This window comes from Somniosus microcephalus, chromosome 18, assembly GCF_052327205.1.
Source record: "Somniosus microcephalus isolate GS21.2 chromosome 18, FLI_Smic_1.0, whole genome shotgun sequence".
In the NCBI taxonomy this organism is placed as follows: domain Eukaryota; kingdom Metazoa; phylum Chordata; class Chondrichthyes; order Squaliformes; family Somniosidae; genus Somniosus; species Somniosus microcephalus.
This window is the reverse complement of record NC_141004.1, coordinates 58,937,056-58,961,557: the sequence shown is the minus strand read 5'-3', so window position 1 is coordinate 58,961,557 and position 24,502 is coordinate 58,937,056.

Genomic DNA, 24,502 nt, shown 5'->3' with positions numbered 1-24,502 from the left:
CCTGTTTTTTTGGTGTCATAAAGTGTTCGCTCAGTCCACCTTTCAAAGAGGTGACAATTTACATGATGGTGTTGATACATTCCAGTAGCTGGTGTACAGAGTAAGGGGTCTCTCTTACAATCCAGCGTCTTCGTATTAACGATCAACTAGTGATAGTCCTCCTTGGAGGAGAGATAACCGGCGTCTGTTTTGAGTCAGGGTGGTAATGAGATGACCAGTCTGCACCTCAGCTCTCCAGTTTTAGATAAGTGGGTTGTATCTCTATGGAGACAGGCGATGCACTCAATTTTAGGCAATCAGAAACTTTACCTGTGTAAGTTTCTTAGTAGCTTGATTCAGAGATTCTTAAACACGCTGATGGATTTTCTTGTGTGTCAGACACTTGCTGACACGATAAAATGCTTTGTACCATTCAAAGCCATTATAAAGGGGGAGAAATGAGAAAGGGTAATTTTGAGACTTTGTGCTCCTAGCCTGGAGTGCTGCACATCAGGAGCACAGATCAGCGTGTTGGGATTTCCAACCTGCACACCCTGTGTATGTCACTTCTCACTGGAAGTATTCATAGAACCTTACAGCACAGAAGGAGGCCATTCGGCCCATCGTGCTGGTGTCGGCTCTTTGAAAGAGCAATCCAATTAGTCCCTCTCTCCTGCTCTTTCCCCATAGCCCTCTACATACTGGACTGTGGAATCAGCTCAATCAGGAATTCAAACATGGAGCCCAGTGGGCTCTGCTGCATCTTCTGTCCATTTAATTTCAATGGATGGAAAGTCATGGGAGTCCCAACACGTGGAGTCCCAATAGGTGCTCTGCATCAGGAGATTTGGAAACAAAAAAATACCCTATAGTCTTTGGGAGCTGTCGGTAGTTGGGGTACGGTATCATACATGCTGGGCACCTTCGAATACCTCACTAAGTAACCATTCATCAGACGTGAGCCTAGACAATGGAGCCAATAACACTGTCCCAGTGAAACAACACTGGGCGTGCCTGTGAAACAAAGAGATAACCTTACAGTTTAACACAAGAGCAATGACTTTAAACAAATTGTGTGTACTTTCACCACCTGGCACATGACATGCTAGGAGTGCATTATGGTGGGGGATGCCCTTAAGGCTGCTGGGAAAACTTAAAGGGATGTAGCCACTTAAAGGTAAAGTTTTTCTTTAATATTTGTCAGCCTTTCCAAAGGTGGGGGAGGGAAATTGACAGGCTAGAGTAACCAAATGTGGAGGCACAAATCAGAACCTGTGGGCAAGTGATGGAACCTCACAGAGCTTGACCCCTGTTTGATGGATAGCAGAGGTAAGTGTGAAGTGATTACTCCAGGGCACCCTATCCACAAGATGCCAATACAGCATGCCTGGCAGTAGGTGGCAGGTAGATTGAATATTGTGTGCAGTATCTTTAGGACCTAGGGACCGATATATATAAAGCTGGCATAACGTACGGCAAGACTACCCAACAGTACCATGTACCAGGTTGATGGTGCAAGATTACATGTCACCGAATATTGCCTTTCAGTTTGTGCCACGTGTAACTCTGGCCCATGTCAAGATCTCAGACAAAGCTTACAGCTTTCATTGCAGCTCCTGCAGGCAGATATTTTAGCAGAACACACATTCAAGCTGTAACTTACAGTGAAAGCTGTGCCACGCTCACATTTCAGTATAAAGTACTTTTGAAGTGTAGTCGCTGTTGCAATGTAGGGCAAACGCAGCAACCAACTTGTGCACAGCAAGGTCCCACAGACAGACCTTAGATAAATGATCAGATAAACTGTATTACTGAAGATAGTTGAGAGATAAATGATGACCAGGAGAACTCCCCTGTTCTTTTTGAATAGTCCCATGGGGCCATTTACTTCCACCTTGAGCAGGCAAACAAGGCATTGGTTTAACATCTCATCTGAAAGACTCCCTCAGTACTACCTTCTCCTCCTCTTCCCATATGGTAAGCTGCTTGAGAATGCCACACTTGAAAGAAAGAAAGACTTTCATTTATATAGCGACTTTCATGACCACAGGATGCCCCAAAGCACGTCACAGCCAATTAAGTACTTTTGAAGTGGAGTCACTGTTGTAATGTAGGAAATGTGGCAGCCAATTTGCACACAGCAAGCTCCCACAAACAGCAATGTGATAATGACCAGATAATCTGTTTTTGTTATGTTGATTGAGGGATAAATATTGGCCAGGACACCAGGGATAACTCCCCTGCTCTTCTTTGAAATAGTACCATGGGATCTTTTACACCCACCTGAGCGAGCAGACGGGGCCTCGGTTTAACGTCTCATCCAAAAGACTGCACCTCTGACAGTGCAGCACTCCCTCAGCACTGCCCTGTAGTATCAGCCTAGATTTTTGTGCTCAAGTCTCTGCAGTGGGACTTGAACCCACAACCTTCTGAGTCAGAGGTGAGAGTGCTCCCCACTGAGCCACAGCTGACACTTTGGATTGTCAGTGGGGTGGGGGTTAAAATATCGCATTGGTCTCACACTCCCACAAATAGTTAGAAGCAAGGTCAAGGCTGCAGTAATCACGGCTCAAACTCCCCACACACTTCAGGCCCAAAAGATCCTCACTACGGCCCGGCTCCGCTGAACTCGACAACAACTGCACCTTATGTTTCTCATTCTAACTCACCCCTACTGCATTGCAAGCATAAAACCAGGCAATCAGGACTGCAGCGTCACTGGGCTCCATTTACATATAACGGCCCAGAAATTCGGGTCCCAACGCGTGAGTACGCACGGGGTACTCACGCGTAGGCCCAACGAAAGTGCTGGTTTAGTGCATGAACTGCGCGTGCGCGGGAAACCGGCACTTCCGTTCCCCTGAAAGAAGGGGTTGACAGGTGGAACGCGTGCGCCGGAGAGGCAGCGCGTGCGCATCGAACTTACGTTTTTTTTGCAGGTTTCTCCGGGAGGGTAAGTCTCCAGCAGTTACACTTTTAAAAAGCAGGCGCAAGGCCTGCTTTTAACAAGGTAAGTGGTGAATTAATTAAAATAAAAACATTTTTTCCACAGGTTTATTATTTTTAAATACTGTAAAGAAAGGGAAGTTTATTTTTAGCCCCGTTAGAAAATGTAATGAATTTTTTCAAAAATTTAAATTATTGTTTAAAATAGTTATTTCATGTAATTTATAGCTACAGTATTTTAAAATTGTGATTTAAAAAAAAATGTATTTGAAGGTGTTTTGGGGCTTATAGTATTTATAGGTTTGACAGCTCTTCCTGTCAAACTTATGAATGAAGCATTCCCTGCTACCATTGGCTCTCCATGGCCCACGTGATCCCAGGGGACGCATCGAACTAACTGCGCCCCTGGGATACGCAAGCACTGCGCGCCGGCAGTTGGAGGAGGCCTAGGATCGGAATCCTACGCGGGCCCACAGCACAACGGCAGGCGCGCTAGGTAAGTGCAGGTCGGGGGCTTGCACCCGCGGGAAGCCCCCGACCCAAATTTCTGGGCTATTATAATTAGGGGCTCGGAGGACAGGCCGCAGGAAGGAGCCAATCTCATTAGGGAATTTGGGGGTATCAACTCTGGGGCAGAAAACCAGCAGAAATGGTTTCTACCCTAATTTGATCACCAGGAAAAGTATTTGAACCAATTTCACACTCAACATGGCTCAACGGGTGAGACATCGTGGCTGGAATCTTTACCTTGGAGTCGATTCGGGTGCATGCGGGACGCATAGTGGGTCGGGAACCCGAAGATTTGAACAGCGCGTTCTGCACTGCGCGTTTAACTCAGTGACCCCAATTAAAACAGTCACGCGCCTTTCCCGGCCCAATTAAATGGAGCAGGTCTGATGACATCTTCTAGCGCGGATTTTTAAAGCAGCCTTGCACACATCTCATTTGAAGGTTGATGTAGGAGTGCAGAAGGTGGTTTCCAGAGGTCTCAATAATGCAATAAAACTGACAAAACTGTGGGTCATGGAGACGAGACAGAGGGCAGCACCGAGATTCACCGATACCTCCCTGGAAGTTCTGGCGCAGGCAGTAAGAGCATGCAAGAAGGTCCTCTTCCCTGGCGATCGATGAAAACGACCACCCAAAGACACAAAAAGGCTGTGGCTGGAGATCGCAGAGGAGGTCAGCAGCAGGGACGTTGTCAGGAAGACGTGGATCCAGTGCAGAAAAAGATTCAATGATCTCATGAGGTCAGGAAAGGTGAGTGCAATGTCACACTCACCCTCATCCTGATGTGCCTGTCACCACATCCCCATCATTCTGCCTTCTCAAACCTACTCCTACACATCACTCCTCACACCCACCTACCTTGCATGTCCACCCATCCCTCTCTGTCTATGTAAAGGCTCACATCCCCATCTGACTAACCACCACTGACACTCACCCTCATCCTAATGCAATCATAGCAAGTAACACCACAGAAGGAGGCCACTTGGCAATGTCACGCCACTGCCTCATAGTCACCCTCTACAGATGTAGCCCATCCATTCCTTACCCTCATTCTATCACTCTTACTCAAAGTTCTCTTCTTTCTCTCCTTGCAGGAGAAGAGAGCCCAGACAATAGGGAGAGGCAGAGAACCGGAGATGGCCCTCCAGTCTACACTCAATTAACTCCAGCAGAGGAGGAGGCCCTAAAGATCTCTGGAATTGCAGAGCTGCTGGCGGTGGGAGACGGAGAGAGGGGGACCTCCCAGCAACCTGATGACAGAATTAAATTTCATACAGCCACATGGCATACAGCAGTCACCCATATGGTGACTGATGTCAGCAGCCAAAGAATTTTGATCATGTGCATAATGGTACCATTAGCCATTCTTATTATAACACTTCTAATTCATCTGTTTACTCTCCCACAGGTCCATCAAGTGCTGCCCCCCTCCCACTGTTCAGCTGGAGGAGGAAGACCCTCCTCAGAGGAACCTCCAGTCTCTGAGGGTGCACCGTCAGCAGACCCAAGCACACCCAGGACCAGCGCAGATACGCACAACTCGGTGGGTCCTGTGTGATAGAGAGTAGTGTTGTCACCTGGTGCTTCTCACATCACAATGAGCAAGAGCAGATGGTGTTGACAGGGACAGCGGTGGTGACTCCTCGCCAGAGGGCGCAGGACACTCCAAGCTCCGCTGAGCTGCATGCAGATGCTGAACATCGGGGGCCATCGAGAAAGAGGGTGATCGTGGAGGGGCAGCAACAATTGCATGAGGCTCTGGCAGTTTTTGCAGTCGCGATGTCTGCAAATGAAAAGAGAATGGAGAAGACCATCTCCAACATGCACACCACCATCTCGCAGACGATGGCGATGATGTGCTGTTCCATGGAAAGGATGGCCACCTACATGGAGCACCAAATGCGCCAGTCACATGAGAACCTGCTTGCTGTGGACAACAGGTGGCAGACGCTCATTGGCTTCATCTCAGGGAGGGATATAAACTTAGACTTGGGCCTTCATCGCCCACTGCTGTGCAGCAAGGTGCTCTCCAGCTCCTTGCTAGCAGGGAAGTGCGGGTGGCCCATGAGAGGGATGATGGTGAGAGGGGACAGGGAAGTGGGGGCTCTTCTCAAAGTGCTCCCACTTCTCCCCCATTGCTGAAGCCACAGGGGTTACACCTCAGAGAAGCACTCAGAAAAGAAAAGACACAATCCTAGATGCTCATGGGTGTATGAAAAAATTTTAGTGTTAAGTTTTAGTTATGTTTATGACACAGCTAAATATATTTCTTTGCACCACTTTCCGGTCTTGTCCATTTTTTCCTGCCTCCTGGGAAGTGGCCTTGTCACTTGGAGTGAATGGTGAGACATTAGTTAACCTCGAGCTATGGGGGTTTGGGTGAGAGGAATGGCTTGGTCATTGTAGGGCTGCTTTGTGGTGTTGTTGAGGTTTGGGGGGGACCTTAGTACAGCATGTGGCAGCCATATGGGTGCACTGCAGCACGTTAAGTAAATTTGGCCATTATGAAGCCATCCCGGGCCTCACAGGCAACAATGTGCATCGCTGTTGGTGCCATATCCACCTCAGGTTGCTCCTCCTCCTCGTCTTCCACCTGCTCCTCCTCCTCCTCTGAAGAGGCTGCGCACTCAGCACCTTGCTCCTCCTGCAGCTCCAATCCTCGCTGTTGCGCTATGTTGTGCAGCGCGCAGCAAACAACGATAATTCTGGAGACCCTGGCTGGTGTATACTGAAGGGCTCCTCCAGATCTGTCAAAGCATCTGAAGCGCATCTTCAGTATGCCTATTGCTTGCTCTATGACACATCTGCTGGAGATGTGGCTGTCATTATAACGCTCGTCGGCCTCAGTACTTGGCCTCCTCGAGGGTGTCATAAGCCACGTCTTCAGTGGATAGCCCTTGTCTCCAAGCAACCAGCCGGTAAGTATATCTGGAGGTACGAAGAGCTGAGGGAGGGTGAACAGGCGCAGCACGAAAAAGTAATGACAGCTGCCAGGGAATCTGGTGCACACATGCATGATAATCTTTTTATGGTTGCAGACGAGCTGCACATTGAGGGAGTGGAAGCCCTTGCAGTTCACAAACACTCCTGGGTGAGGATGGGTTGCCTTGATGGCCACATGTGTGCAGTCGATGATGCCCTGCACCTGTGGGAAGTCAGCCAGGGCGGCAAAGCCGAGCGCCCGCTCAATAACACTGGCTTCATCAGTGGTAAACTTTACATAATTGGCTGACTTGTCAAACATGGCATCAATCACCTGGGTGACGCATCTGTGGGTGGCCGACTGTGAGATCTCACAAATGTCTGCTGCAGATCCCTGGAAGGAGGCTGAGGCGAAGAAGTCGAGGGCGGTGGTGACTTTGACAGCTTCTGTTAAGGCGTGTCCACCATGGCCTCTGGGCTGCAGGTCTTGTTCCAGCAAGCTACAACTGTCTGCAACGACCTGGCGCAATAGCCTGAGCCTCTTGAGCACTGCTGTTCAGTCATGTCCAGGAAGCTCATCCTCTGCCTGTATACCCTGTGTTGGGGGTATCGCCTTCAGTGCACTGCAGTCCAGTGGTGACTCCCTCTCTCCTGTGGACCATCAGGTCGTTGAAGAAGAAGGCTGTTGCTGCTGGTGTTGTTGCTGCTGTGGCTGGTGTAGCTGGTGTTGTTGGTGCTGGGACTCATCTTGGTCCGATTCTGAGGCCCAAGGTGAGACAGCATAAGCAGCACCCATGCTGATCTAATAGATGGCACGGGCTCAACGGGCCGAATGGACTTCTTCGGTGCTGTAACCATTCTATGATTCTGTGGCAGGTAAAGTGGAGATCAGAGACCCAATCCCTCAATGTTCTGATAGTGACTAGCAATGTGGCGAGAGTGGCTTCCGAGGTTGCAGAAATGACCTGCAAACTCCTGACAGCTAAATCTCTGCACAAAATGGAGTCAGCAAGAGCCTTTCCATTAGCCAAGGAAGCAGGTGTAAGGTGAGAGTATTTATGTGTTTTTCCAGCTGTCAATTAATGGACTCGTACAATGGCCACTGAGCTTCCGCCTCCTCTTCACAGGCGAGGTTCCCGAGGTGCGTGGATCACGTGCTCAAGAAGTCAAAGCCTAAACCTGCTGTTAAAAAGCATCTTAAGGGTCTCTCAATGAGCATTTAAGTACTTCAATGAGGTCGCCCGCCTCTCCCGAGTGGGTCCGTGGCGCGCTGGGAAAGGCGCCCGAGTTAAATGCAGAAGTTGGCGGGATGATGGCGGGTTGCCGACGCGCTGGCAATTTCCACGTTCTTTCCGCTGACCCGCCCCCCAAACTCGCACGCTCAGGACTGGGAACATTCCGGCATTTCTCTACCCTTCAGACCATGGCGATAACTGACACTTTTTCTCCCACCCCAGTCTTGTGACCATTTATCTTCCAATTTAAGGACGAGGTATTGGGGAAGATTTTCATCTTGCCACCCGGGCACGAAATTGGCAACGCGGCCGCCAGTTATAGAAACCTCCCAAATCTCATTTCCATCAATTTACACGGAAGAATTCTCTCGGCCAACCTCCACTGTTTGGTTCATTATTTTTTTTTCTCCGAGAATGTGGCTAAGGCCGTAGAAATTCTGTATCTCGTTTGCATAAAAGGCGTGGGAGAAGTTTCTAGATTGAGAAAAAGAATCGACCGGAGCCCCGAAAGCTCAGGATCTATTCAGCAGAGATGCAACACGCGACTCCAGCTTGGAAGCTTCGCTTTTGCAGGAGGCAGGTATAGCCTCAAGAAGGTGGACGAGGAACTCTTTGCTTGTTGCATCCTGCACAACATACCACTGCAGTCTTGTTACATAGCTGTAGTGCAATTATATTGATGGAGATGATCATTCCATTTGCCATGGTTAGATTAACCCATGTTTTATGACACATGGAGAGAAGGAGTCGTCATTTTCAGTGCACGCTTAGATTGTGAAACACAAGGAGTGGAAAATTGTGCACAGCGCACTTGCAATTTTTCAATACTTGCTGCTGGTGGGCGAGGCTCTCCATCTCCAGCACATACAGAGACGATTACCCCCATTACGGTCAACCACATTCTTGTGGCAAGGGATCATTCTGAGAAGAAGGGGTAAATTTTCTATATAGTCCTGGCGCGGAGCTTAGCTTGCCCAGCGAGTGGATCGGGTGTGGAGTCTGATTTACCACCCTTCCAGTCTACCAGTTTAAAATGACCAGAAGGGTCAGAAGAGCCATGAATTGGGTGCTGGCCTGCACATCCGCTTGTCTGATCTGCCCTCCCGATGAGCAAAGTTCTGCTCCAGGAACGCTAGCTCATAAAATGTACCCCAGTGTGTGAGCTGGGAGCATGTGACAATGGTACATCATGTAATGAGCAGCACACGCAATGTACCTGAGCTGTTTGTTAAACCTTTCCACGTAATTTGCATGCACTTGCTGATGATACATGTTGTGACACCAGGACCGCCCTCTGTAAAAAGCTGCCACGGCCCGAAGGTCTGGAACTCCCTCCCTAAACCCCTCCACCTCCCTCACCTCCTTTAAGACGCTCCTTAAAACCTATCTCTTTGACTAAGCTTTTGGTCACCTGACATAACTGTCTCCTTCTTCGGCTCAGTGGCAAATTTTGGCTGATTAGACTCCTGTGAAGCACCTTGGGATGTTTTCCTACGTTAAAGGCGCTATATAAATACAAGTTGCTGTTGCTGTAGGACGCCTAGGCCAACAGTTTCAGGCATACTATCCTGTGTTCTTTATTCAAGGCGAGGGCAGTAGTGAACAACATTTGGGAGCACTCATACTTTACTGGGTCCTGAAAGTTCTTTTGCTATGAGTCAGATTGAGATAATTAGTGAGAGGTGTTGCTGTATTGAGAGGTCCTGAGGTTAGGCTCAGAGCAATAAGCAGGAGGTTTTATCGGGCGCCTGTGGAAATGCCTGTTGTGCTTTGGCTGTTTGTGCGGTTAACGAACTGTGCCTTCAGCGGGAGGCTGCCTTATCAATTTGGCTACAAAAGCAAAACGCTGCGGATGCTGGAAATCTGAAATAAAGACAGAAAATGCCGGAAATACTCAGCAGGTCAGGCAGCATCCGTGGAGAAACATTTCCCTCTCCACAGACGCTGCCAGACCTGCTGAGTATTTCTAGCATTTTCTGTTTTTCTTATTACTCTGTATGTTGGCCGCTTGTTTGGGTGACATGTCCTCTGGTTCTTGGTCAGGATCATCTGCGATTGGTTGATGCTGCGTACATTCTGCAGCCTGCTCCAGGGTAAGGCCCCATTGTAGCAGGCTCCAATAACTTTGACCCCCTTCAACAACAACAACAACCACTTGTATTTATATAGCGCCTTTAACATATTAAAACGTTCCAAGGCGCTTCACAGGAGTATTATAAGGCAAAAAAATTTGACACTGAGCCACATAAAGAGAAATTAGGGCAGATGACTAAAAGCTTGGTGAAAAAAGATAGGTTTTAAGGAGCGTCTTAAAGGAGGAAAGAGAGGTAGCAAAACAGAGAGGTTTAGGCAGGGAATTCCAGAGCTTAGGGCCTAGGCAACAGAAGGCACGGCCACCAAAGGCAGGGATGCTCAAGAGGGCAGAATTAGAGGAGCGCAGATATCTCGGGGGGGTGGGGGGCACAGTTGTGGGGCTGGAGGAAATTACAGAGATAGGGAGGGGTGAGGCCATGGAGGGATTTGAAAATGAGGATGAGAATTTTGAAATCGAGGCGTTGCTTAACTGGGAGACAATGTAGGTCAGCGAGCATAGGGGTGATGGGCGAACGGAATTGATGTAAGTTAGAACACGGGCAGCAGAGTTTTGGATGACCTCAAGTTTACGTAGGGTAGAATGTGGGAGGCCAGCCAGGAGTGCATTGGAATAGTCAAGTCTAGAGGTAACAAAGGCATGGATGAGGGTTTCAGCAGCGAATGAGCTGAGGCAAGGGCGGAGACGGGTGATGTTATGGAGGTGGAAATAGGCGGTCTTAGTTATACCATGGATATGTGGTCGGAAGCCCATTTCAGAGTCAAATATGACACCAAGGTTGTGAACAGTGTGGTTCAGCCTCAGACAGATGTTAGGGAGAGGGATGGAGTCAGTGGCTAGGGAACAGAGTTTGTGGCGGGGACCAAAGACAATGGCTTCAGTCTTCCCAATATTTAATTGGAGAAAATTTCTGCTTATCCAGAACTGGATGTCGGACAAGCAGTCTGACAATTTAGAGACTGTAGAGGGGTCGAGAGAAGGGTTAGTGAGGTAGCGCTGGGTGTCGTCAGCGTACATGTGGAAACTGACGCTGTGTTTTCGGATGATGTCGTCCAGGGGCAACATGTAGATGAGAAATAGGAAGGGGCCAAGGATAGATCCTTGGGGGACACCAGAGGTAACGATGCAGGAGCGGGAAGAGAAACCATTGCAGGTGATTCTCTGGCTACGATTAGATAAATAAGACCGCTGGGCAGTAGCTGCTCATAATATGATGCACACTGTGTATTGGGTGCTTTAGAGGGCCTCAGCTCTTTGCATTGGCATGGGTGGGGGGGGGGGCAAAGGTTGTATTACCCACAGCCCTGGGGTATAAATGACCTTTGACTGGTGCCTCCTGTGCTTGTACCGTGCAGTGGATCTAGGACCTTCTGAACAGCGTCACACCAGGGCACAGAACAGATGGTGCTGTGACTGCAAATTGTGCTATCTGAGTACAGCCTGCCTAACTCAAAACGGACTCTGACGTATCCTTCAACCAGCATCACTAAACTAGATTAACTGGTCATTTATCTCACTGCTGCTCACCGAACCTTGCTGTGCACAAATTGGCTGCCACGTTTCCTACATTACAACAGTGACCACACCTCAGAAAGTACTACATTGGCTGTAAAGCACTTTGGGACATCCTGAGGTCATGAAAGGTGCTGGCTGTAGAAATGCCAGTTATTTCTTTCTTTATCAGAATGGCTAAAAAAATGGGGCGGTGAGTCTACAGGATTTCTTGCAAAAATAGCAGGTCTTACTGTTCACCGAGAAAATAGAAATCAACTGCCAAAGAAACCGCACTGGAGCTGAATCGAGCACGCTGCCGCACAGCCTGTCCTATAGGCCCTGGCTTCAGAGACTCAAATTCACCAGGCCGGTCAAGTGGAGTCGGAGCTCCGGCTCTAAATTCTGGGTTGACATCCAGCGGGATACTTGCGTCCGTGGGTGTGGGTGGCCCCCCCCCCTCATATGGGTTGTGGGAGCCCGTAAAACCCTCCCGCCATAGGACTAACCACCCTAATGGCTGGTACGAAGATGGTTACGGTCACAGAAGGAGCGTTAATCGCAGCCAGAAATCCTTCCACCACTTCATACAGTTCCCCAAAGGGAACAGTATGAAGACACGTACGACGACGACCAGGCCGGTGTCAACTCAGGGCAATTGATGCAAACAAAGACTAACAATTGGGGTCAGCTCAGATCACTAACACCAGTAAAGGGGAGAAGGATGACGGAGGAATAGTGAGTGAGGTACAATGTCAGGCTGTACCTCACCGGCGGCTGACAACAACTGACATTGTTCACTTGTTGCTGAGGGGAGCTGCTCTGTTTTTTTAATTATAACTGCAGCTGAGCTGCTTCAGAATTTGACTGGCAAAACACAGCCGGCTCCATTATTGTCCGTACTTTGGAGTTCATTGTTCTAATGGAAGACATGATGTCATGAATTTGTTTGTCAAAACAGGGCTGGCTAATAATCCGATTAAAAGCCGAGATCGTTGAACTCTGCAGCAGTTTTCACCTTTTTGTTTATGCCACTTGCTTATCTCAGTGTGAAGATTTCATCCTGCAAAGTTCAATCTGCTACCGGCATTGACCGCAACTAGTTATTTCCAGTGTCAACAACAATAACTTGCATTTATATAGCACCTTTAATGTTGTGTAGGAATGGTCTAATTCCTATCAAGAGACTGAGGTCGACTCAGGCGATCAATCAAAAGAAGTTTAATGTAAAACTAACTGAGTTTAACAGACAAATGCAAGAGAACTACGGATACAGGTCTTTACAGTTCGAAGGCTCCACGAGGACTGCTAGGGCAGTCCCGTGGACGGCGTCATGACGTCATCACGTTTTTCCCGCCGTTGGAGGATCATGTGATTAATGGCATGACGTCATCGCGTTTGCCCGCGCTCTTAAAGGGACCGCGCTCTGTACATGCAAACAATATATACAAAGATACAGGTTCAGGCTGTAGCTATCAGATTGTTAAAGGGAATTATGTACAGTTGTTCAGAGTCCCTTAGTGGCTCTGCCACAGTAGTAGAAAACGCCCCAAAGTGCTTCACAGGAGCCTAATCAGACAGAATTTGACACCGAGACACATAGGGAGGTATTAGGAGAGGTGGCCAAAAGCTTGGTCCTGTCCTTACATTGTTTTGAAGTGAATTCCCAGACTGGGATATTTGCAAAGTTCTTTTAATTAATTTTTCTCCCTTTCCCAAGGGACTGACATTTGCTGGGATACTGTTCCATGGCGGCCAGCGGTTCCTCAGTACGTTGCTTGGGCAACCATTCTTCAATCAGACAGTGCAAGGCAAGCTATTACCATAGCAGGCAGCACACTGCAGCCCACTCCTGTCCTCACACAATGTCCACACAAGACTTTCCAGCAGCAGTCAGCGGGATGTTAGCGGGAATCCCGGCCTACTATTATTTTTTCCCCTGCTGGACAAGGCCCTGAGACTAAAGGGCTGATTTACTGAGTTTGCATTGCCAGCAGGGAGCCTCACTGGCCAGCTGCTCACATCTGGAAATCGTGGGCAGTGGGCAATCCACACCTGTAACATGAACTCGGAGATTCAGCCCTAACTGTGGTTTCCCCAAATCCCACCCTGGCTGCGATGAGCAAACTTGAGAATAGACAAGCGGGCAAATTTTCCTCTTCACCACCTGGGGGGCAATCTGGTGTATCCTTTGAAGAACCTCCTTGATTTTCATTCCATTAAACTTTTTTTTACGATGAAGATGCTTTAGAAATACAAGTTTCTGTTGCTGTTGGAGTAGTCCCTTCTTAATTTATGATAATGATTGACTGCTTCTTTGGCAGCACCTCCCAAACCCGTGACCTCTTCCACCTAGAAGGACAAGGGCAGCAGGTGCATGGGGACACCACCACTTTCAAGTTCCCCTCCAAGTCACACATCATCCTGACTTAGAAGTGTATCGGCTGTTCCTTCATCGTCGCTGGACCAAAATCCTGGAACTCCCTCCCTAACAGCACTGTGGGAGTACCTTCACCACACGGACTGCAGCGGTTCAAGAAGGCAGCTCAACACCACCTTCTCAAGGGTAACTAGGGATGGGCAATAAATGCTGGCCTTGCCAGCGACGCCCACATCCCATAAAAACGAATAAAATGTGTTTTTTTTGCCACCATTCAGTAGGACAGGCACAGCATGGAGGAAAGTTCCTTCCACTCTGCCCCAACAATGAGCCCCAGGCCCAGCCTCCCACTGCACCAGTGTTGCATTTCATTGCCTGCATGTGCCATGGTCATGGCTACCAATGTAGTGCCATGGGTCGATGATGGGGAGCCAGAAAATAATTTGCTCAATGACCCTGACAGGAGGTGCCCCTTACCCATGGCAGGTGTCTGGCCCTTTGTATATGCAAATAACAGGCCTAACGCCTGTTTGAGGTCCCCTTGCCTTGACTGCTTTACCTTGAGGCAGCCATCGCCATTGTGGGCTGCACTCAGGGAAACCAGCCCTAGGGATCGCCTGCAACAAGGAAGGTAAATAACTTACCTGAATGTAATCACTCCTGCTCCTCCCGACCCAGGGATGCACTCATGTTGGCCAGATTTGCTTAGCCTGCACAATCAAACACTTTTGCCTCGCACCTTCTTATTAGACCATCGACAATGGCCACGAGCCTGCGGATTCCTATCACTCTGACCACCATACTGACAATTCCAAGTCGCCCTAAGCCCTCAATGTGAAAGTCCCATTAGCGAAATGACACACGTCACAACTGCAAAAGTTTGCCATCAGAATGTTTTATGACAATAAGCAACTGATGGCTTTTCAAAATTAAACACAACATTACACCCAAGCAACTACCCTTGTGACTCCTTGTGCATTATCTTTCTCTTACGCGTGCTCCTACATGATGCTTCCCCTGTGGCTTCAGCAGATGTGGAGACCCTTGCTCACTTTCTTGCTGCTTCTGTCTCGACACCATTGGCGGGTGTCCTCTGGGGTTGCGAACCTGTGAGGGCTCGGCAACAGTCTGCTGCACTTGCGGCTGTGCAGGGGTTGAGACGCGATCTCAGTTGGGTGGGGACACTGGTGGGGCTCTGACCGAGGGCTCTGCAGTGGCATGGTCATGTGAGCCCCCACTTCCTTGTTGTATGCCACCAACATCCCTCTCATGGGTCAGCCCCACTTCAGTGCTAGCAAGAGGCTGGACAGCACATTGCTGCACTGCAGGGGGGCCATGGGGACCCATTTTTGCACTGGAAGTCCTACTCCAGAGGACTTGCATGAATGTCTGGTTTGTTTGCTCAATAGCTGACCATCGCTCCTCAAGAGATGTCAGTCTTTTCTGAACAATTACCATGTTTCCAATACCCTGGCAATTAAGCTCCTCCATGGACGTAGCCACCCTCTCCTCTACCGTAGCCATCCTCTCCTCTACGGTAGCCAGCCTTACCATGGAGGTAACCATCCTTTCCAAGGAGGTTGACATCCTTTCCGTGGTGATGCGTTCATGCGCCAACGCCTCCACAAAGGCTCTGCTCATGTTAGCGATGGACTCCTCCATTTGCTCCACACTCACAGTGACCCTGGAGACAAAACCTGCCAAAGACTCCTGCATCTGTTCCTGGAGTTCCAGCACCGCTCTCCTTCTGGATGGACCCAGCGGCACAGGGTCAACATGCAGTGGAGCCGAGCTGGGAGCGTCCTCTCCACTGTGACGAGGACTCTCCACTGCTGTCCCTGTCTCCACCATCTGCTGATGCTCACTTGTGAGCTGTGATACACCAGGTAACAACACTACTCTATCTCGCCAAGGTCCCACCGAGGTGTGAGTGTCTGCGATGGTGCTGGGTGTGCTTAATTCTGCTGACGGAGCGCCCTCAGAGGTTGCAGCTTCCTATGAGGAGTCTGGAAGCTCAGGCTCTTGCTCCTGGACAGTGGGGACGAGGGCTCTCGATGGTCCTGTGGGGGATTAAAAGAAAGAGTTAGAGATGTGAACTAAAGGTTGCATGCACATTGAGTTGTGAAGATGATCATAAGTCAATCTGTTAGAGCATCAGAATCATTATCAGTCACTCATGCAATGTCAATGAGAGAGATGCCAAACTATTTCTGTCACCAGTTTGCTGTGATGCGCCCGCCTGTCCGTCCCCCACTTGGGAATCCTCCTCGCTCCCGACAATTTCCAGGGCCGCCTCCTCCGAGGTGGTGAGCTGGGCTACTGAGGGTGGCCCTCCTCCTGTCCTCGCTCATTCCCTCTTATTGTGGGCTCTCTTTTCCTGCAATGAGGGACACAAGTTGAGTTTGAGTGAGAATGAAGGAGTGAGTGTAGAGAATCCGTAGCATAGATGCTTAAAAGGAGACAAAGGGCCCCCCCTGTGTGTTGTAAGTTGTTGTCATTGCGTCACATTGATAGGGAGTGTGAGGGCTGCATGGTCGAATAGTTAAGTGAATGTGACCATAGAGAGAGAGGGAATGGGTAAGGATGCAGGGATGTCAGTGTCAAGTGGGATGTGGAGGAAGAGGTTGACAAAGCATAGTGCTGGTGAGGAGAGGCGATTGGGATGAGATTGAGGGTGATGAGAAAGTCATACTCACTTTTCCTGTGCGGAGAAGGTCATGAAACCTCTTCCTGCACTGCAGCCAGGTTCTGCAGAACATAGACATAGAGTTGACCTCCTGGGCCACTTGCAGCCACACAGCTTTAGTCTGTTGTGGTGGCTTTTTTCTCCCTGAGGAAGGGAAGAGCACCCCCTTATTAGAACTTGCTCCCTGCACCAGAGCTTGGAGGGAGGGCTCATCAAAGCGAGGTGCATACTTTTGCTTGCTGGTGGACATGGTCGGTAAATGAAGTCCTTCACACAATGTCCAAAACATTTCCAGTCTCCAGAAGAAGCAAGGCTGCTTGCAGGCCTTAAATCCAGCAGCACTGATGACATCTTCGGAGGCGACTTTCAGGATGGAAAGACTAATTGGGTCAGGGGTTCCCACACGCTGGAAATCAAGTGCCCAATTAGGGGAAAATCACACTTTTCCCACTTCACATCGGAGTCAGGGTCCTGACACGAAAACTACCTGACACGCCTCAGCCCGACCCCAATGGCAAAATCGAGTTCATAGAGTACGAAAGCGTGGAAATTATGATGAAGCTGAATAAACACTATTTTGGCCTCAACTGGAGTATTGGGGGTGATTTTATCAATGGGAACGTGATGGAGGCGGGACTGCTGCTTGCCGGGTTTTAGTCCCGCCTCCATCGACGTCTGGCCAATCCACGCTATTTTCCCTTGATTGGCCTCGTTAAGCCCACCCAGCGGGCTTAGCCGGCCAATTAAGGAAAGCCGATGACAGATGACGTCAACGCTCTGTGACGCTGTCAAACACTGACAATTTGTCTTCTAAGTTGAGACCTAGTGTAATGTCCGTGTGTAATTGAGACACGGACTGCAGAAGTTGGTTATAACAGGTGTTTACTGAATGGAGACAAAACTGGAACTACTATACAAAGTTACTACACAGGCTTATATACAGGGGTGGTCACTACTGGTACTGCAGTATACAGGGGCTGCAGATTATAGTTCCTTCTTCAAGGTACATACACTACAATTCCTCCCCTTTTAGCTAAACAGTACATAACATTCGATTAATAATTAAATAACATATTTACAATTACAGTTGCTATATACATTAGCTGAAGTTAATCAATTATAAATTCAGTCTTTGAGGAGGCTTCCTGATTCTGTCCGGATAACACCTCTTTGGGATATCAGGTTCTTCTGGCAAAGTTGATTCGGGATCAACGTCGTTGTTTGGTTCGTCTGCTTCCAATATCACCGATTCTGAGGTAGATGCAATTGGTACTTCGGTTTCATCACCAGGTGTATAGGATCGTGGTGTAGATTTGACGTTTTCCAGTGACTCTAGAATCTGGTCAGCGTGGCGTCTTACAATGCTCTCTCCAACGTCCACGGTATACATTAGAGGTCCTTGCCGTGTGCAGATCGTTCCTGGCTGCCATTTCTCTGTGCGGTAGTCCCGGGCCAAAACTGGTTGACCTATCTTGAAACTCCTGGTTGGCCTTTCATTCATATTCTGAAACTGCCTGTTCTCCACATCTCTTCTGATGTTTGGCTTAACCAAATCCAAGCGGCATCTTAGTTTTCGATTGAAGAACATCATGGCTAGAGTTTGGTTGGTAACCGCATGTGTCGCATTCCGGTAGGCAAACAAGAAGTTATCCACCTTGTGTTGTAGGGGTATGTCTTCATTACACATTGCCTTGATAGCCTTCTTGAATGTTTGAATGAACCTCTCAGCCAATCCATTGGTGGCTGGATGATATGGGGCGGATGTGTAATGCTTAACACCATTGTTCTTTAAGAACCTCCGGAACTCTTCAGACACAAACTGTGGTCCATTGTCAGAGCAAATCTGTTCAGGCAGCCCATTTCTGGCGAGTATGGTTCGTAAGACTGTGATAGTTTTTTCTGTGGTGGTTGAGGACATTTTTATTACCTCTGGCCACTTTGAATGTGCATCCACCACAATTAAAAACATTGAGTCCATAAATAGACCAGCAAAATCAATGTGTACCCTTTGCCATGGGGATGAGGGCCACTCCCATGGGTGTAGAGGGGCTTGTGGTGGGGCGTTTTGGACCTTCTGCCATCCTGTACAGCTCTTGGTCATCTCTTCGATTTCTCTATCAATTCCCGGCCACCACACAAACGCTCTGGCTAAGTTCTTCATTTTTACCCCTCCCAGATGACCCTCATGAAGCTCATTGAGCACTCTATCCTTCAATTTGGGTGGAATTACTACTCTGGATCCACACATCAAGGTTCCTCGGCACACTGACAGCTGTTCTCTTCTCGGCGAGAATGCTGGCAACAGTTGTTCGCCATGTGCTGGCCATCCCTTCACCGTTAAATCATAGACCCTGGAGAGTGTCGGGTCATTTCGTGTTTCCTTTTCTATGTTTGCATTCGTCACAGGTAGACATTTGACTATGGTCGAGTGGAATATCTCCACAGGATCCACTGCAGGTGCTTCTTCCACCGTCGGCAACAGTAGGCGCGACAATCCATCAGCATTCCCATGCTGTTTAGTTCCTTTGTACTCGATGTCATATTGGTGTGCCCCTAGGAAAAGGGACCACCTCTGTAGCCATTGTGCTGTCATTATCGGGACGCCCTTCTTAGGGTTGAAAATGGAGACAAGAGGTTGATGATCAGTTAGTAGAGTAAATTTCTGTCCGTGCAGGTAGTGATTGAACTTCTTCACCCCCCACACCAGGCTGAGGGCCTCTCTGTCAATCTGGGCGTAGTTACGCTCGGCTGCAGTTAACGAGCGTGACGCAAAAGCTATCGGCCTCTCTGAACCATCAAGGAATTTATGTGACAGTACCGCTCCAACGCCGTAGGGAGATGCATCACACGCCAGTCTTATCAGTAGTGATAGAAACATAGAAACATAGAGATAGGAACAGGAGTAGGCCATTCGGCCCTTCGAGCCTGCTCCGCCATTCAATGAGATCATGGCTGATCTTCGTCTGAGATCATAGCTGATCTTACCAGTTCAGTACCCCGTCCCCGCCTTTTCTCCGTAACCCTTAATCCCCTTAGCCTTCAGAAATATATCCAATTCTCTCTTGAAAATATTTATTGAATTAGCCTTCACAGCCCTCTGTGGCAGGGAATTCCACAGGCTCACCACTCTTTGAGTGAAGAAATTCTTCCTCATCTCTGTTTTAAATGATTTGCCCGCTATTTTTAGACTGTGGCCCCTGGTTCTGTGCTCCCCCTGCCATTGGAAACATTCTCTCTGAATTCAGCCTGTCCAGGCCTGCCATAATTTTATATGTTTCGATGAGATCCCCTCTCAATCTTCTAAACTCCAGTGAGTACAAGCCCAAACTATTTAATCTCTCTTCGTAGGTCATTCCCGCCATTCCAGGTATCAGCCTGGTGAATCGCCGTTGCACTCTTTCCATGGCAAGAACATCCTTCCGCAGATGGGGCGACCAAAACTGTACACAATACTCCAGATGCGGTCTCACCAGCACCTTGTACAGCTGTAGTAAGGTATCCCTATTCCTATACTCGAACCCCCTTGATATGAAGGCCAACATACCATTTGCCTTCTTAATCGCCTGTTGCACCTGCATGCTCTCCTTCAGTGACTGGTGCACAAGAACACCCAGGTCCCTCTGCACTTCCCCATCTCCCAATCTATTGCCATTTAGATAATAATCTACCCTCCTGTTTTTACCCCCAAAGTGGATAACCTCGCATTTATCCACATTATAGTGCATCTGCCACGTATCCGCCCATTCCCCCAACCTGTCCAAATCGCACTGTAGCCTCCTGACATCCTCATCAGAGCCCACCCCTCCTCCTAGTTTAGTGTCGTCAGCGAATTTGGAAATATTGCATCCAATTCCCTGATCCAGATCATTTATATATATTGTGAACAGCTGGGGTCCCAGGACAGATCCTTGCGGCACCCCGCTGGTCACTGCCTGCCACTCCGAAAACGAGCCGTTTATTCCAACTCTCTGTTTTCTATCCGCCAGCCAGTTCTCTATCCACGTTAATACTTTGCCCCCAATCCCATGAGCCTTAATTTTGCATGATAATCTTTTGTGTGGAACCTTATCGAAGGCTTTCTGGAAGTCAAGGTACACCACATCCACTGGCTCTCCCCCATCTATTTTACCAGTTACTTCCTCAAAAAATTCCAGCAGATTAGTCAAACACGATTTACCCTTTGTAAATCCATGTTGACTCTGTCCGATCCTTTCCCCATTTGTCAAGTGCTCCGCTATTTTATCCTTAATAATGGACTCTAGCATTTTGCCCACAACCGATGTAAGGCTTACTGGTCTATAATTCCCTGCTTTCTCTCTACCCCCCTTTTTAAATATTGGGGTAACATTAGCTACCCTCCAATCCACGGGTACTGTTCCCGAGTCAATGGAGTTCCGGAAGATGATCCTTAGAGCATCTGCTATCTCCAGGGCCACCTCCTTAAGTACCCTAGGATGTAGTTTATCAGGCCCCGGGGATTTGTCGGCCTTCAGTCCCCTCAACTTACCCAACACCATATCCCTAGAGATACTAATTTCTGTCAGCTCCTCCCTCTCATTAGTCCCTATGTTTGCCGATATTCCTGGGAGGTTATTTGTGTCCTCCTTTGTGAATACAGAACCAAAGTATGAGTTTAATTGGTCTGCCATTTCCTTATTCTCCATTATATATTCTCCCGAATCGGACTGCAAGGGACCGACTTGGGATTTTACCAGTCTTTTCCTCCTGATATACCGATAAAAGCTTTTGCAGTCTGTCTTTATGTTTGCTGCAAGTTTACTTTCGTATTCTATTTTCCCCTTCCTGATTAATCCCTTTGTCCTCTTTTGCTGTATCCTGTACTGCCCCCAATCTTCCGGTCTGGTGCTTTTTTTTGCCAGTTGATATGCCCTTTTTTTTTATTTTATGCTGTCCCTAATTTCCCTCGTTATCCATGGTTGAGTCACCTTTTTAGGTTTATTTTTATGCCAAACCGGTATAAACATGTTCTGGAATTCTTCCATTCTATCTTTGAATGCTTGCCATTGTCTATCCACTGTCAATCCCCCCAGAAACACCACCCAATCAATCTTACCCAATTCCCGTCTCATACCCTCGTAATTCCCTTTATTTAAGTTCTGGACCTTAGTCTCTGATTCAATTCCCTCACTCTCCATCTCGACTGAGAGCTCGATCATATTATGATCGCTCTGACCCAAGGGGCCTCGTACAAGAAGATTGTTGATAAGTCCCTTCTCATTGCACAATACCCAGTCTAAAATGGCCTGATCTCGAGTCGGCTCCTCGACATATTGGTCCAGATAACCGTCCCGAAAACATTCCAGGAATTCCTCCTCCTCAGAATTTTTACTAATTTGGGTAGTCCAATCAATATGTAAATTAAAGTCACCCATGATGACAGCTGTGCTCTTATCGCACGCTTCTCTAATTTCCCTTTTTATGCCTTCCCTCACCTCCATATTACTATTTGGAGGCCTATATATCACACCCACTAACGTTTTCCTCCCCTTGCTATTTCTCATTTCTACCCATACAGATTCCGTTTCATCCGAGTTAATATCCTTCCTTTCCATTGCATTAATCCCCTCCTTTACCAGCAATGCTACCCCACCTCCCCTACCTTTTTGCCGATCCTTCCTAAATATTGTATATCCCTGGATGTTAAGTTCCCAGCCTTGCCCACCCTGCAGCCACGTTTCTGTAATCCCAATCAAATCATACTTGTTTACCTCTATTTCCACAACTAATTCATCCACCTTGTTCCTAATGCTTCTAGCATTAAGATACAAAGCCTTCAGGCTTGCTTTTTTCACACTCTCATTATGAATTAGTTTGGCCCTTTGTGTTTCTCTCCTTTGCTTATTGCTTCTCACCTTTCTACCATCTATTTCTGACTTCATATGACTTCCCTCTTTTCCACTACCTAGGTTCCCATCCCCCTGCCAAATTAGTTTAAATCCTCCCGAACCGCCCTAGAAAATATTACCCCGAGGACATCGGCTCCCTCACAGTTCAGGTGTAGACCGTCCCCTTGGTACAGGTCACTCCTCCCCAAGAACTGGTTCCAATGCCTCAAGAATTTAAATCCCTCTCCCTTGCACCACTGCTCAAGCCACGTATTTAGCTTATCTATCTTACTCTCTCTAAACTTATTAGCTCGTGGCACTGGTAGCAATCCAGAGATTACTACCTTTGGGTTGTAGTGAGCCAATACTTCTCTTGAAGTGATCAGGCCTTTACACTTCTGAAAGGCCCGCTTACATTCATCGCTCCATTTCCATGCTACTCCAGTTTGTAGCAGGGCGTTCAGTGGGTGCAGAATTGTGGACAGATTCGGCAAAAACTTACGGTAGTAATTCACCAATCCGAGGAATGACCTCAGTTGCGACACATTTTCAGGCGCTGGAGCCTTAACTACCGCTTCAATTTTGTCAGGGGACTTATGTAACCCCTCTTCATCAATCACGTGGCCACAATACGATATCTGTTTCTTAAAAAACTCGCACTTGGGGCGATTGGCTCGTAGCCCATGTTCTCTTAAGTCTAGTGAGCACCTGCTCTAGGTTGGCAAGGTGTTCACTGTCATTTTCACCTGTCACTAGGATGTCGTCCAAGTAACACTGAGTCCCTGGAATCCCTTGCAGGACTTGTTCCATCGCTCTTTGCCATATAGCCGGAGCTGATGCTACTCCGAATACCAGTCGATTATACTGGTAAAGACCTTTGTGAGTGTTTATCGTGAGATACTTCCTAGAGGATTCTTCAACCTCCATCTGCAAATATGCTTGTGCTAGGTCAATTTTTGTAAAACGCTTCCCTCCAGATGGTGAGGCAAAGATATCTTCTATCCTTGGAAGAGGATATTGTACTGTGTGAAGGACTGGGTTCACCGTCACCTTGAAGTCCCCACAGATGCGAACCTTCCTTGGCTCCTCAGACTTATTGTTTAACGTTTTCTTCATGACAGGAACAATGGGTGTCGCCCACTCGCTCCAGTCTACCTTAGATAACACGCCTGCATTCTCCAGATTCTCCAGCTCTGCCTCGACGGCTGGGCGAATTGCATACGGTACCGATCTTGCTTTGAAAAACTTGGGAATTGCATTCTCTTCTATTTTTATTGAGGCGGTTACGCCTTTAAGAGTTCCCAGTCCTTGTTGAAATACCTCTTTAGCGTTAGCTAAGATTTTTGACAATCGCCCAGGTGTGACGTCGTCATCCTTTTTACCAGCCACAGCCAGTGCCTGAATGGAGTGCCAGTCTAAACTTATCTTTCTGATCCATTCACGTCCCAATAACGGTGGTCCACCATCTTGCAGTATGTACAGATACAATTTCTGTATTTCCTTGCCGTTGTATTCGACAGGCACCCTTATTTTCCCTCTGGGGTATACTTTCTGCCCCGTATATGTCTTCAAGACAATGGATGTGTCTTTCAAGGGTATGTGTGAGAATAGCCGCTCATAGTCTCGTCGATTCATGACGGTCAGGGCTGATCCTGTATCCAATTCCATTTTGACTTGGGAGCCTGCTATCGTGAGGGTGACCCAAATGGTTCGGTGATCCTCTTTTGCGATTACGTTGTGTAGTTTGAGACAGCTTAGTCTCTTGTTCCCGGATTCACTATCGCTCTTCTGGTCTTCGGAACTACTGTCCGTCATCTTTTGTACTTTCCTGTACTGTTCCTTAGTAGTCTTTTTGTTGTCGTTAGTCTTCTTCCTGGACCTGCAAACTTGTGCAATGTGTCCCATCTTTCCGCATTGCCTGCATGTTTTGTCCTTGGACCAGCAGTCCTTCTGGTCATGGGTTGTTCTGCCGCAGCGATAACATTTTTCAAATCCCCGTGTCATTTCATGGGTGCCGTATTTCTGTGGCTTTTGCTGTATTTCTGCAGCTCCCCTTGCTGCTGCTTCGTACGATACTGCCACGCTGAAAGCCTTATCTAGCGTCAGCTCTTTCTCTGAGAGTAACCTCTTCTGGGTTCCTTCACTCAGGAGTCCACAGACAAATTTGTCCCGTAGGGTATCTGCCAGTCCTGCTCCGAACTGGCAGTGTTTTGATAGCTAGCGTAGTTCCGTAAGGTTATCAGCATTGCTCTCATCTTTATGCTGATTTCTCTTGTGGAATTTAAATCTTTCTGCTATCAGCAGCGGTGTAGGATTTAGGTGTTCCTGTAGGATATCAACAATTTCGTTAAAACTCTTCGCCATCGGTTTGACTGGAGTAATCAGGTTCCGCAATAGGCCGTACATTCTTGCGCC